The sequence below is a fragment of the Vombatus ursinus genome, unplaced genomic scaffold (genome assembly GCF_900497805.2).
Source record: "Vombatus ursinus unplaced genomic scaffold, bare-nosed wombat genome assembly UNPS02010193.1, whole genome shotgun sequence".
Taxonomy (NCBI): domain Eukaryota; kingdom Metazoa; phylum Chordata; class Mammalia; order Diprotodontia; family Vombatidae; genus Vombatus; species Vombatus ursinus.
The window spans coordinates 2,247,983-2,263,472 of record NW_020949971.1 but is presented as its reverse complement, the minus strand read 5'-3'; positions in this window follow the sequence as shown (position 1 = coordinate 2,263,472).

Genomic DNA, 15,490 nt, shown 5'->3' with positions numbered 1-15,490 from the left:
GCCCATCAAGAAGGAGGAGGTGGTCAGCAGTGTCCAAGGCTGCAGAGAGGTCAAGGAGAATGAGGACCGAGAAAAAGTCATTAGCTTTGGTAACTAAGAGATCACTGGTAACTTTGGAGAGAGTGGTTTCACTTGAATGATGAATTCAGAAGCCAGACTGCAAAGAGTTAAGAAGAGAGGTGAGAGGTAGTGAGTGTCTGAATTCCAGTGGGAATTGTGTGAGAAGAGAGCAAGGGTCAGATGCAAGAGATAATGTGGGGGTTGAGGGGGTAGATTTGTCGACGTGTCGGCGGAGGAAGAGCGAGGAGTCCGACATCATTCCAACATTTTGAACTTGAGACCCAGCTCAGTCAGATGACAAACCTGGGCACTCCCTACCTGCTCCATGCACCAAGTGTGTTGGCCCAGCTGTGCCGCATTCGTTGCCTCTTCTGGTGTGTTTTTAAGTGTACAGGGTTACCGTGTCACCTCCCTTTAAGAACAGGACCAATCTGGTCATTGACTGCGTTCATCGTGAGGACCGTTATTTGTTCAGGGGTGTTACAGTCCTGAGAGAAGACCCTCCCAGTAAGATGTTCATTCTAGTCTGCTTGTGCCTGGTCATCAGAACAGCAAAGGAGTGATGTTTTTAACCGGGTGCCTCCTCTAATCCTGCTGCCCTAATTGTCTGTCCGAAGTCTTTGATGTACTGCCCAATGGGTCATCTTGGGGGAATTGGACTTGACAGTGCCCCTTCATGTCCTGCCAATGGGCTTAGACGCCATGGCAGCAGCGTGGTGAGAATCCTCCACCCTGCCATGGAGACAGCTTATTATTTTGCTGAGTTCATCACTTCTCATGAGTCCATTGTTGAATGGAATTAAGATGGTTCCAGCATCCATCTGTCAGGCAGAATCACCCTCATGGGAAGTAAGGCTTTGGGGCTGATTGATGCCCTTGGTGAGAAGGAGCAGCTCAGAGGGCCTGCCTACCCTGGATTCCTTAGACCAAGGCTCTTAACCATTTTTGTGTCCTAGACCCTTTTGTCACTGAGGTAAGGACCCCTTCTCAGAGTAATATTTTAAAATACACAAATTAAAATATACCGAATTATCAAAAAAGTCAATCATATTGAAATAGTTTTTAAAAATTTTTTCAGTTCATAGATCACAGTTTAAGAATCCTGCTTTAATCGTGGTGCCTCATTTCCCCAGAGTCTGAGGGGCTTTCTTAAAGAACCGAAAGCATTTAAATCTTTTTAAAAATGAAAATTGTTAAAAGAGTTCTGAAATGTGTCCCCCTGCCTTCTTGAACAGAGCACACAGACCAGCTTTGGTAGGAAGCATGGCAGAGGGGAATGCCCATGAAACTCAGGACCAAAGAACTGGGCTTTGATTTTCAGCCCTGATATTGGCAAGCTGTGGGACAATGGGTAAACCTCATTGGTTCTTGGTTTCTGCATTCGTAAAATGGGAACATAGACCTAGTACTACCTACCTCATGGGTAAAGTGAGGGGGTTGGACCAGAGGACCTGAGGTCCCTTCCAGCTCTGTGTTCTATGGTCCTAGCTGGTAAGGTTGTTGCAAGGACTTATTTACAACAACCCTGAGATATAGGTGCTACTATTATCCCCATTTTACAGTTGAGGAAACTGAGGCAAACAGAAGTCTGTGTGACTTGCCCAGGGTCATATAACTAGTAAATCTCTGAGGCTGGATTTGAACTCGGGTTTTCCTTGTTCTAGGCATGGCACTCTACCTACTGTGCCACTTAGCTACCCAAAATCTTGTTAAAATTATTTGTGAAATGTAAGTAACTTGACTTTCTGTGACATGCAGGTAGACAGATAGCCTTTAGACTTGTTCTTGGACAGACAGATGCTGTATGTGGACATGGAAGAGAGTCCAGAAATGACCCAGAGGAAAAGAGCAGGCTAGATCAGCCTTTGGGAAGCTGATATTCTTAATGAGCCCAGCTTCTCCCTGAACAGTGATCATCTGGTCATGCTCAATGGCCAGTCGTAGAATGTTGTCATCCCCAAAGAGTTAAAATTGAGGGCCATCACATGGTGGGCATGAGGAATCTGCACTACCCTGGACTGGCCTTGTGATCACATTGTAGAAGAAACACCCTTGACCAAGGCAGCTTGGCCTCTACTCTGCAATTTCTAGTTTCAGAGAGTTGCCTGGGACACAGAGAACTGCCCAGGGTCACCCAGCCAGTCTGTGATAGAGGTAAGACTCAAAGCCTCCTCTTCCTGAGTCCCACTATGCCACACTGTCTCCTGACCAAGAATTGCAGCCAGTCAGCCACACAAAGGCTACTCTTGTGAGAGCCATGGAGGACTGAGATAGAAGGGCAGATCAGTGGGGGAGAGCATGGCGTAGCAGGGCCAGGGCCTCATGTGGTTTTGTAGATCTCTTAATAGTGAGGCTTGTGCACTCTCTGCACATAGACGTCTCTCCTGCTCCCCCTTAATTCTAGTGCCTTCCCACTGTCCATCGTGTCCAGTCACTTCTGTCACTGTCTTGTTGGTACATGGGTCTTTGCATGTTGTCTCTTTCATTAGACTGGGAGCTCTCTGAGGTCAGGGACCACCTTTTGCCTTTCTTCGGATCCCTGCTGCTTAGTGCTTATAAAGGCTTGTTGATTTGACTTGGCTTGACATACATAGAAGCTAGAATGGGATTGCTGCATGGGACCTCAGAAGTCATGTAATTCACCCCTCTCATCTGGGAATGAGGAAATGGAGACCCACCAGAGCCATGTGACTGACTCATGCTTCCACAACCACACATGGGCAGAGCTAGGAATAGTACGTTGCATCCCTCCCTCCCCGTCAAGAGTTCCTCCAGACTTCCCTATCCCATGACAAGGCAGGCACCCCCATCTTCCCTGTCTCCCAGGCTCAAGACCCCAGGTCATACTCCCCCTTACTTGCCCCCAGCAGATCAGCCTTGGAGTGTGGTTGGTTCTATTTCCACAACATCCCTTGATCCCATCCTCTCCTTCTCCCCTTCATAGGTCAGTAACCTAGCTCAGCCCCTCCTGGCTCAGCCCCTCCTCACTCAGCCCCTGGATTTTGGCAATAATTTTCTAATTGGTCTACTTAAGTCCACTGCACATGGCTGCAACAATCATCTTCCGGAAACACTCTTCTCAAACAAGACTGCTTTGCCTTCTCTCCCCTTTCCCTGAGCCTTCCATCTCCTGCATGTGCAGACTCTCCTTCACACCTGGGACTGGGATTCACTTCCTTCTTCCATCTTCCTCTTGGAATTCATACTGTCCTTCAAGGCTCACCTGCTCCTCCATGGAGCCTTTACCGATTCCCCCAGGCAATGCTCCCTACTTATGTGGGTGCCTTTTTGTTTCCCTCTAGAAAAACAGAGGGCAAGCACTGTTTCTTCATTTTGTCTTTTCATCTATGGTGGCTGGCATTTGGTATTAATGAGCATTTATTAAGCACCTACTATGTGCCAGTCATTGTGCTAAGCACAATATACAATGGCAAAAAAAAAATCCAGGGATTTCTCAAGAAGCTCACAGTCTAATGGGGGATTGTTGCGAACAACTATGTACAGACAGGACATTAGGTAGACACTTAGTCTGTCGATAAACATTTATCAAGCACCTACTACATGACAAGCACTGTGCTAAGTGCTGGGGATACAGAAAGAGATGAAAGACAATCCCTACCCTCCAGGAGCTTACAATCTAATGGGGGAATATAATGAAGAAAAAAATACAAACAAGCTATCTGCAGGAAAATTGGAAATAATGAATTGAGGGAAGGCACTAGAATTTAAGAGGGGATTGGGAAATACTTCCCAAAGACGGTGGGATTGTAACTGTGACTCTGAAGAAGCCACTTCACATTTGCATTGAAATGAATTGAATTTCTACCACACTACTCAGTTTCTCCAGTACAGGTAAGCTTTGACTATACTGCAAAGAGAAAGGATTTCAGCTGAATGGTCACTTCCTCCCCTGAAGCTGATCACCATCTCTCCCATCTACTCTGGTCAAATTCATCTTCCCTGTCTATTGATGGGTGTTGTCCAACTTTGGCTGGTCCTTGGATGGAGTCCTGGGGATCGGGCTCATCCTGGACACTTAACATCTTAGTTCCAGACCTTGAGCTCCACCAGTAGGACCAATGAAAACTCTACACCCCATGGCATCAGAGGAAGACACCTCAGTGGAGGATCTTACTAAAAGATTGTTGAATGAATGAATGATTGCTTCTGAGCATTGCATTTTCCTTTTTAACTGCTTCATTATGCCAGACACCAGTGAACTGGTAGTCACCTAAAACCTTGTGTCTCTCTGACCTTTCATTCTTCAGGACATAATTTACATCACCACCACCACCTCCCACATACCCAATGCCTCTCTGGTCCTCAGAGTTCCTACTATCAGTAAAACCACAGACTTCTTCCTCTTCCTGCCACCAATTTCACTCCCGTGGTGTTGGCCCATGGGTCCAGACTGCTGGAGCTTTTAGGATGGATGCCCCTTGTACATGCCAGCCCTGAGATCTCTGTTGGACTACGTCTCAGTAAGTAGCCATCACTGGTCTATGCCTTGCTGCATCATCACTCCAGTGACCCTTAGAGAGTACCCGGCTCTAGAGCCCTGGAAGCCCCGTTCTCATCTTACACATGGGGAAACAAAGACTTCCAGCACCCTGGCCAGTGCCGCCCACCCTCACTGCTTTCCTTTCCACAGTGGTACTCCTTCATCCATTGGATCCCCTCAACAACATCCAGGAAGGATGGTGTGTTAGGCTCCTCATCTACAGATGAGGAAACTGAGTCCCAGAGAAAATCTTGGTGCATAGGAATGAGAGTCAGAAGAGAATGAGAGACTGTCCTGTCCAGCCACCTGATTTTGTACTGGAGGACAATGAGGTCGAGAGGTTACATGACTCATGAGGCCATGAAACCTCTTCCCATCTTATCTCCTCCTTCCCACGTTGTGAGGGTTTCCTGATCAAATCTGGGCAGACAATATGGACTAGATCAGTATCCCTGTCCCTGATGGAGGGGAGGGTGTCCCTCCATTGGGTCAAGGCTGGTGGGGGGGAGAGGGGTGTTGTCATAAATAGAGAATGGGCCCTGCTTGGTGACCACTGAGCAAACAGAGGGTTGCAGGCTCAGGACAACTTGTCCATTAACCTTTGGGAGTTTAAACAGAGGGATGATTGTGGACAGGGAGAGGCTCTGGAGAAGGAGGAGGAGTGGGGTGGGGTGGCATCTGTCCCAATCATTTGTGCACTATTTAGAGTCAATCAAGTGACAAAAGACACCTATGGGGGTGAGGATGCATCTGGGACAGGCCTTTAGAATGGGGCCATCATCTGGGAAGAGGGGCCCAAGGACATAAGAATCACCTTTTCAGCCTGGGAGAGATGTTCTCCAAGTGCAAAACTCTGAGGAGGCCTTGGAAAAACAAAGTCAGGTTAGGCTGGCAGGTCCCCCAACCTCCAGCTTTTGATTGTCAGCCCCATGTGCTAGGCTGTGATTAGCCAGCCCAGGGGGCGTGCAGTGGGTGGGGGAGGACTTGGGAAGCCACTGTCACTGTAGGGCACCGGGCCAGCTGAGCTGCCCAGCTGAGGGGTTGAGCAATTGATGGGAGAGCCCAACTCAAGACTTTTTTCTGCTGGTTAAATGCTGATTGACAGGGGCATGCAAGGGGTGTGTGTGTGTGTGTGGGTGTGTGTGTGTGTGTTTGTGTAAGTGTGTGGTGCCCACATGCCCACATATGTATGTGTGTACCCTGCTTCCTAGAAAGCTCTGATTGGCTTTTCTTTGGCTACTTGGGGGCTGCCTGGACCACCCTCCTTCAGGCTATCAGCCCCTTTCCACAGGGCTCTCTGTACCCTAGACCCCATGCACAGTTCTCAATCCCAGGACTCCCTGTGGTCAGCTTTATACATTTGCCCAGATCTTTTAAAATCAAAGACATTCAGAGCTGAGAGGCTACCCCTGCCCCCTCTTCATTTTGTGGCAGAAGGGGAAAAGAACCAGCCCCAAATCACACAGCCAGCAAGAGGGTGACCCTCGGGGTCTTTGCAGTCTGAAATGTCTCCTCCCGTTACAAAAATCAAGAAGAGAAAAGGCAATGATTTCCCAACCCCTTATTAGCTGGTTTGGGGAAAGAACTTGCCATTGTGATTAGGGAAATCACACAAGAAATAAGCAGCCTAGCCCCATGATTGCCACCCCCTGTTAGCACTGGGCTGCGTCCTGCTGACATGCCACCTTCACAGAGCCTTTGCCTGATTTTCAAGATGGAGGAAAGCTGTCTTCTGAAAGCACGGCTTCCCTGCCCTCACAATGGCAGTATCTGGGGGATGGGTGGGTGGGTAGGGCTCCCTTCATGGCTGAGTTGTAAGCATAGGCTGAGCATCATCTTGGAGCTGCACAGGAAGTAGTCACAGGAAAAACGCTGAGTGTCCTGGGGATGGGGCCGTTGTCTAAGTTTGGAGGAGAGGTCAGGGTGCAGATGAACCCAACTGGGATCAGCCAGGAGCTGATCATTTCACTCTGGAAATGTCATTGTTGTTTTCCCCTAGAAAACTAACTTTCCTTGGGCGCACTAAGAAGGACTAGTGGATCTGGAGCTATACAACGTGAGTTCAAATGCTGACTGCTAATAACTAGCTCTGTGATATGGAACAAACGACTTAACCTCTCTATGCCTCAGTTTCTTCAAATGTAACATGAGGGAGGTGGACTCACTAGATGAACCCTTCTAGCCCTAAATCTTGACTATGCAAATGTTTATAGTTTATAGGATCAGAGAGTTCCAGCAGGAGAGAACATTCACTTCAATCCCCCTCATTTTACAGGTGGCCAGGTGGGGCAGTGGTGAGAGCACTGGACTTGTAGGCATGAAGATTGAAGTTCAAATCTTGTCACGTGTATTTGCTAGATGTATAACTTTGGGCAAGTCATTTAACCTCTCTAAGCCTCAGTTTCCTTAACTGTAAAATGAGGACAATAATAGCGCCTATTTCACAGGGCTCTTGTGAGGATTAAAATGGGATGACATATCTGAAGTGCTGTGCAGACCTTAAGGTGTCATGAGAACACTAGCTATTGTTGTTAGGCAGGCAGCCAGGTGGCACCACCGTGGGTAGACTGCCAGGCCTGAAGTCAGGAAGATCTGAGCTCCAATCCAGCCTCAGACACTTACTAGCTGTGTGACCCTGGACAAGTCACTTAACGCTGTTTGCCTCAGTTTCCTGATCTGTAAAATGAGCTGGAGAAGGAAACCACTCCTGTATCTTTGCCAAGAAAACCCCAAATGGGGTCACAAAGAGTCAGAAAGAACTGAGAAAAGACTAAACAAAAACGGTATTCTTGAGCAGATTGGGAAACAAAGAAGCATCCGGAGAAAATTTACCCAAGGTCACATAGAGACCAGCAGAGCTAGGCTGGATCCCAAGTCCTTTGATGTTAGGGCCACAGCTATTTATTGTTACTGCTCCTACCAATAACAATGATGAGGATGTAGCCTAGGGCTCAAATCCATTTGTGCTTCTGCGGGCCAAGCACTATGCTAAGTGCTTCACAATGATTATTTCATTGGTTCTCACAACAGCCCTGGGAGTTAGGGGCTGTTATCACCCCCATGTTACAATTGAGTAAACTGAGGCAAACAAGGGTTAAGTTACTTTGCCAGGGTCATACAGCTAGGAAATGTCTGAGGTAGGATTTGAACCCAGGTCTTCCTGACTCCAGGCCTAGTGCTCTATCTACTGTGCCACCGGTTGCCTCTGGATGATCAAGACAATACAGGGCATAACAGGTTACTCTAAGAATTCCTCCAGCAGCTAATCCTCAGCTAAGTGGCTTGTACTTGGTGGTCCCCATAGAAAAGTGGACACTGGGGCAGTTAGGAAGTGCAGTGGATGGAGCACTGGCCCTGGAGTCAGGAGGACTTGAGTTCAAATCCGGTCTCAGACACATAACACTTACTAGCTATGTGACCCTGGTCAAGTCACTTAACCCCATTGCCTAGACTAAAAAAAAAAGAAAAGAAAAGAAAAGTGGAGACTCTGGCTCTGGTATATTCAGACCCTCAGACATTCACTGGAGAAGTTTTTTCATTTAGATAAACACTATTTGGGGAATGGATAGCTAGTTCTAGCCTGGTAACTAACTAGGACAGCAGACCAGAGTGGCCAGCCTCACAGCCCCAGTCTCCTGCTCCCTGTTTGGCAGCAATTAAAGTCTCCCTTGGAGAACGGAGAGTGGAAGAAGGCTCGTGTGTCCCTGTGGGAGGAGGAAATTCTAAAGTCTCCTATTTATCATGACTGCTTGTGAGGCACATATAGACAGAACCGTGTGCATAGGAGCTTGCACACACGCGAACACACACACACACACACACACCTCTAATATTAGTAAGACCCAACCTGAAGGCCAGAGTTTAGTTTGAGAAGCTCTCTTTCTTCCACGGTCTGACAGACAACTCCCTGTACCACAAATAATAGGACTTGAAGAATCCTTGAGAATTCCACCAATACAATTGTTGAATTATTTAAACCTGAAGAGGGAATAACTGAAGGACCTCGAGTCGGCCCCCCAAATTCTACCCAATAATCATATAGAGGGCAAAAACCAATACTGATTTCTGAAATGCTTTGTTTAGAATTTGAAAAAGCCCGTCTTGAGTTGGGCACTATGAATTCAACAAATTAATTCAAAAAAGGTTGACATTTGCTACAAGTATCACGAAAAACACATTCTCCCAGAATGCTTGGCAGTGGATCCGAAGAGATTTCAGGACCTGCACACAGTAGCACATGCTGTGGTCATCACCACAGTAAAGACCACGAGAGGATCACTGGTGCTTTGAAGGAATGCTCCTAAGCACAAACATGGAATGCCATCATACCAGGAGCACCGGGAGACAGCTACTGGAGAAAGACGTTAGAAGATTATAACAATATGCTTGATGGAAAACCTGAATGCCATATCCCTCAACTAAAGGTTGCAAAAAAGTGACATGTGGAATGGAACTCAGAAAACAAATGTCCAGGCAGAATTTTAGACTTCTTCAGGCACAACTGGAGGTAAAAACCGAAAGGTTAGCTTGATCCAAATAGTCAAAGCAATGCCAGAAATGAAGCCAAGAATTCAACCCTGATCAACAACATTTACTATAGAGGACTGATAGGCAGAGACATCAGAGGATAAGGAAGACTCTCAAAGGAAGATAAGGAAAGTCTCAGGTTGTGTTGATGGGTCAGAAGTCCAACACAATGGGAACGCAGCTCGGATCAAATATGTAAAATATGCTTCACGTGAAACATGAAAGCTTGTCAATATAATGGTTCCATCGAGGGAGATGACTGATCCTGCCTTTTTGGCCCAATTTGAAAGCAGTAGGGTCAGACACAAGTCATACTTATTGGCTTGAATCCATTACAAGGGCACAGGAAGTCCTGGTAAAGTCCTTTACCATCCTCCTCTCAGCTCCAAGCTTGATCTCACCCTTTTCAACAAAACATAGCCCCTACTTATCAGAAGACAAACACTAATGACTAGTCAAATATACACAAATTGCATGCTTATTTACTCTAAAGCATTCACCACTTGCATCCTCCCCCCCCCAAATCTCTAAGTGAATATAACAAAAATATTGGCTAAAGAATAAAAAGGGTGGGCTGAAAAGTCCCAGGGTTGGGGGTAGAAAGACCAACCCATTATTGATTTGGTAATTATTGAACGGCCAATCTAAAGTGCCATAGCATTTATGCCTCTTCTATTGATTGCTGCCAAGCTTTTGACTCTGTTAACACATTCATGGCTTATTCATTTGTGGCAAATACAGAGAACACAGCCTGCAGTGTAGTTCTGGAGCATTTGGTGTCTACATGGAAAACTGTTCTCTGTGGAAAGTGTACTAATTAATGTAAAATGTGGCATTTTTCAGGGAGACAGTTTAAACCAGTTATGGTTCTGCCTAACCTTAATCTCATTATTACGGTCTCTGAATAGTATGGCTTCTATGCCAAAGAGGGAGTGGCACCCAAACATAGTAATCATTTTCTGTACATATATGATATCAAGCAATAGTTTTCCTGAAAAAAAAAAAAACATCATATTACACAACTTCTTTATTTCAAAGGGGACTTTTCCCATGATCTCAAAATGTCATTTAGATTGTATGGCTACAAAGTTTTTAATGAATGCCAAGGAAAAATGATACTCAAGCCTTTAAGCTAGAATTCAAAGATGAGATAAAATCAATGGATAAACATAATACTTATAAATACTTTGATCTTCTCCAGACAAGACACATTGGGCATAAAGTGATCAAGGAGAAAGTTGTGGTTGTATATGTCTTATGTTGAGATATTGGCTGACATCCTGAAGTCACAGCTCAGTGGGAAGATGTTAAGATCAATGAACACTTTCCCAATACTAATCTTAACTTGCACTTTTGGAATAGCAACCTGAAGGACAATGAATTCAGAAAGTATCCTAATAGAATAGTAAGAAAACACAGAGCCCATTTCACTGAGCCGGTTCAGCTATACACAGAGAGATGAACATGTCTTCATCCAAAAGGAAGGATGATTTTAATACAGGTTCTGAGCTTGCCTATTCCTAGGACACACAGCTGTGCACAGAGGACCATAGGAAAGGTTAACAACAGGCACCCTCCCTTAGACTTATCACAGGTAACAGAAAAGAGATTACATACAAATGTGAATCAACTGAGATCCAAGGGAAAGGTCTGCCACTAGCAACCTCAGTTGATCAGTCAATCAACCAATCAACCAATCAACCAATACTCATTTATTAAGTACTTATTGTGTGCCAGGGACTGGGTGGTGGAAATATCCGGCAAAATCTAAATAGTCTCTGCCTTCAAAGACCTTACTGGAGTTTGCTGGAGACAGGTATACATAGAGATGGTCAAGAGCTGATAGAGAGTAGAAAGGACCTCCGAAGACAACTAGTCTAACCCCTCATTTTATAGATAAGGAAACTGAAGGACAGAAAGGTTCAATGACTTGCCCAATAATAATAATAATAGCTAGGCTTTCTAAAACATTTCAATGTTCACAAAGTACTTTATGGATATTATCATCTTTGATCTTCATAATAAGGCTGTGAAGCAGGTGTTATTATTATCTTCATTTTATGGATGAGGAAACTGAGACTGAGATGAGTTACGTGACTTTCTCAGATCACACAGCTATTAAATGTCTGAGGCAGATTCCAATACAAGGCTTCTTAAGTGCCTAAGAGGGTGGTGGTACCCTTCATCGTAAAGGGGTTAGAAGAAAGTGAAAGAATTATTGCAGCCTATTATGTATACTTAAATGCCAACAAACCTGAGAACATAAACTAGAGGATTATCTTCAAAAACATATAATATCCAAACTAAGAGAAGACTAGATAGAGATATTAAATAATCTAATCTCAGAAAAGGAAATAGAACTAGCAGAAAAGAAAAGAAAGGAAAGGAAAAGAGGGGAGGAAACCTCCTGGTCCTGATAGATTCACAGGAGAATTCTATCAATTTTTTAAAGAACAATTAATACAATACTATATGTTATCAAAAATTGAGGAACAATATTCTCTATCAAATTCTTTTATGAAACAAATATAGTCCTAATACCCAAACCAGGGGAGGAAGAGGTAAAGAAATAAAGAGAACTATAGAACTGATTATTAATGATTTAAAATTTTTAAATAAAATCTTAGCAGAAAGACTACAGCAATGTATCTTGAAAAATCATTAATTATGATCACATTGGATTTATACCAGGTATATAAGGATAGTTCAACAACAGGAAAATAAACATCATCAATCATATTAAAAACAAAATATGCAAAACCACATGATTTTTCAATAGATGCTTTAAAAAGATTTTGACAAAGCATAATGTTCATTTAAGCTAAAAATCCTACAAAGCATAGGAGTAGAATAATTTTTAGAAATTTGAAAAAATATCTCTCTAAAATTAAAAGCCAACATTATATTCAATAGGATATACTAGAAACTTTCAACAATGATGCAGGAACAAAACATGGATGTCCACTCTCTCTATTATGGAAATACTAGCAAAAGCAATAAGACAAGAGAAAGAAATTAAAGACATAAAAAGAGGCAACTAGGAGATAAAACTACACTCTATTTGCTGATGACATGAAAGTTTACTTGGAAAATCTTCAGCAAAGATATAGGCTACAAAATTAACCCACAAAAATCAACAATATTTCTAGATTGTTATAAGGCAGTTGGGACAGTGAACATGTGCAGTATGCTCAGTTGAAGAGGTGGGGGGAGTTGCTTCCAAAAAGGCCTGATGACCTCTAATAGAGAAGCTCAGTACCCCAATTTGGAGCATGTGCAGACATTCTCCAAACTGGTTCCAGTTGGCTAAAGATGTGCTGAAGAGACAAACTGTTGATTGGCTGCTGAGCATTCAGAAGGAACTAACTAAAGCCAAGGCAAGTCTCTTGCCTTTTTCTGCCTGGTTGACATTTGAGTGAGAGAGACAAGCTGTAAGCCTTTGGATGATGGGAGACCTTGGGCTCTTCCTATCCAAACCCACTGTATCCTATGTTCTTTTCCTCCTTGTGTTTGTTCATTTCTGCTTTTAGGGGAAAGAGCGTTGGAGACAGATAAGACTTTGTGAGCCATCAAAAGTCTGAAGGGCTGGAGTCCATGCTGGGATTTGCCAGAAGCCACAGTGAGGAGTGAAGACAGCCAAGTAGGAACTATAGAGATTCATCCTTTGACTTTGGAGAATTCAGAAATGAATTTGTTCGGCTTAATGCTATGTAGAACCTGCTTCAGGTTTGAACCCATCCTTCCTAGGGACTGAGGTGGCACATGTGAAGAGGAAACGTTTATACTTTGAACTGTGGAACAAGGCTGGGCGGAATCATGGGCTGAGTGCCCAGAGTTCTGAACTAGACTAGTTGGGTGGGGATGCCTAGAGACGATCTTAACTTAGCCCTGGGCTCAGAATAGAAGTTCAGGGCCAAAGCATGGATTCAGTGAGCACTCAGTGACCAGAGCTTCCAGCAGGAGGTTACCCAAAACAAATCTTGAACTCAGTCCCCTGATCAGTAAAAGAGCATAAAAAGTTTCTCAGAAGGATCAAGATCACTGAATCAGTCCTGAAAGAGTGCCCGGCTAGGCCAGCAAAATCACATTGCCCAGGGCAGATGGTCAGCTAGAAGACTGGCTAAACAACAACAAAAGATAAAGAGCTATTAGGGGACCAAGGATGCCCAAGACACAAATGCAGAAGAGGAGAGTGGCTCCAAAACATTCACAGGCAAAGCCTCAAAGGATAACACAGCTTGGCCACAAGACCAATTAGAATCCCTAGAAAAAATTATGTAAGAGTTTAAGTTGTATTACAAATTAAATGAGAGTGATAGAGAAAAGCAAAGCAAAACCAATGAGAGCACTGGAGGAGAGACTTGGAAAGAGAACTGATGGCTTGGCGCAAGAGGTACAAACCCATGCCCCAGTAACAGACTCCCTGCAAGTTGGAATGGACCAGACAGAAGATAATAACCGCCTGAGACAGACAGAGTCAAAAGGTGGAAAAATTGCAGAAAACAGAAGGTGTCTCATGACAGAAACTATTGACGTGGGAAACAGACCAAGGAGAAGGGTAATTTGAGAATCACGGGACTACCTGAAAATAATGACCAAGAAAAGAGCCTTAACAAGCGTGAAAAGCACGAAAGAAAACTAGCTAATCTCTCAGAACAAAGAGGCAAAGAAAAGGTAGGGAAGAATCCACCAGTCACTCCCTGAAAGAAACCCTAATATGAAAACTCCAGGGAATGTCAAAGCCAAAATCCAGATATTTGAGCTTAAAGAGAAAAAATCCTGCATCTGCCAGAAAAAAGAGTTTGGGCACGAAGGGACCATAGCCAAGTTCACACAAGGTTTGGTGTTTACCACTCTGAAGGATGAGAGAACAAGGTGTTCAGTATTCCAAAAAGCAAAACATATGGGCTTCTGACCAAGAATAGCTACTAGGGAAAACAACAACAACAACCACAACAATAGTTATTGCTATTAACGTTAACAGTTAAAGTTATATAGTGACTACTCTATGCCAGGCATCATGCTAAGCGCTTTATAAACATCTCATTTGTTCTTCACAACAACCTGGGGGGTAGTTATTATTATCCCCACTTTACACGTGGGGAAACTGAGGCAACCAGCTGTTAAGTGACTTGCCCAGGGTCACACAGCTGGTAAGTTTCTGAGACCAAATTTGAACTCAAGTCTTTCTGACTGAAGGCCTAGCACTCTACCCAATGTACCACCTAGCTGCCCCCCAAACTGAGTATAACCCTACAGGACACCTTTCGTTGTTGCTTAGTCATTTTTCATTCATGTACAACTTTTTATGATCACTTTTGGGGTTTTCTTGGCAAAGATACTGGAGTGGTTTGCCATTTTCTTCTTCCGCTCATTTTATACATAAGGAACTGAGGCAAACAGGGTCCAGTGACTTGCCCAGGGTCATACAGCTAATAAAATTTGAATTCAAGTCTTTCTGACTCAAGGCTTGGTGTTCTATCCACTGCACCACCTAGCTGCCTTACAGGACATGTTTAATGGATCTTAAATGAAGTACGGGCCTTTCAAAAACTAGAACTTACCAGAAACTTTGAGATAAAAGAAATGCAAGAGTAAAGAAAAACCTAAATTATGAGGGAGCAATCAGAAAAGACTTTATGTGGATGAACTGTTTGCATTCTAATGGGGGAAGGGGATGGTACAAATGCAAATAACCCCTAAGAACTGTGATATGAAAAGGAGTCATAGAGGGAGTCAAATTAAATGGAGAACCTTGGAGGAATTTTTGTTCTGCCTTGATTTTCTTAAAAGCAGAAAGGAAAGGGAGGGAGGGGAAGGTGATACACTAGAGGGGAATGGGGAAGAATGAGCAGGGACACTTGTTACATCACATAATCAGGGGCCCAAGTAGAAGTCTTACAACTTCAATACAACAGAGGAAGGGGTAGATGGATGAAGCAGGCATCAATCTGAACAGGTGCAGAATGAAATGAGCAGAACAACAGCAATTTATTCAAGGACAACATTGCGAAGACAAACCACTTTGAAAGACTTGCACCCCGACCGATGCAATGAGCAACCCTGGCTCCAGAGGTCAGATGACTTACAATACTCCCCACTTCCTGACAGAGAGGTGATTGACTAGAAAAGCAGAGGGAGACATGCATGTTTGCAAAGACCCGGCCAATGTAGGGATGGGTTTGGCTTGACTCTACGTGTTTGGCGTAGGGTTTCCTTTTTTCTTTCTCTTTTCTCTAGGGGGAGGAAGAAGGTGGGAAATAGATAGGGCATATGCTTGTTAATTGAAAAACATTTAATTTATAAAAGATTATTCCATTAAAAAATTAAAAGAAAAAGAGATCCTAAACTTTTCACAGGCATGGGTAAGGGATGACTTTTTAACCAAGGATGGATTAGAAC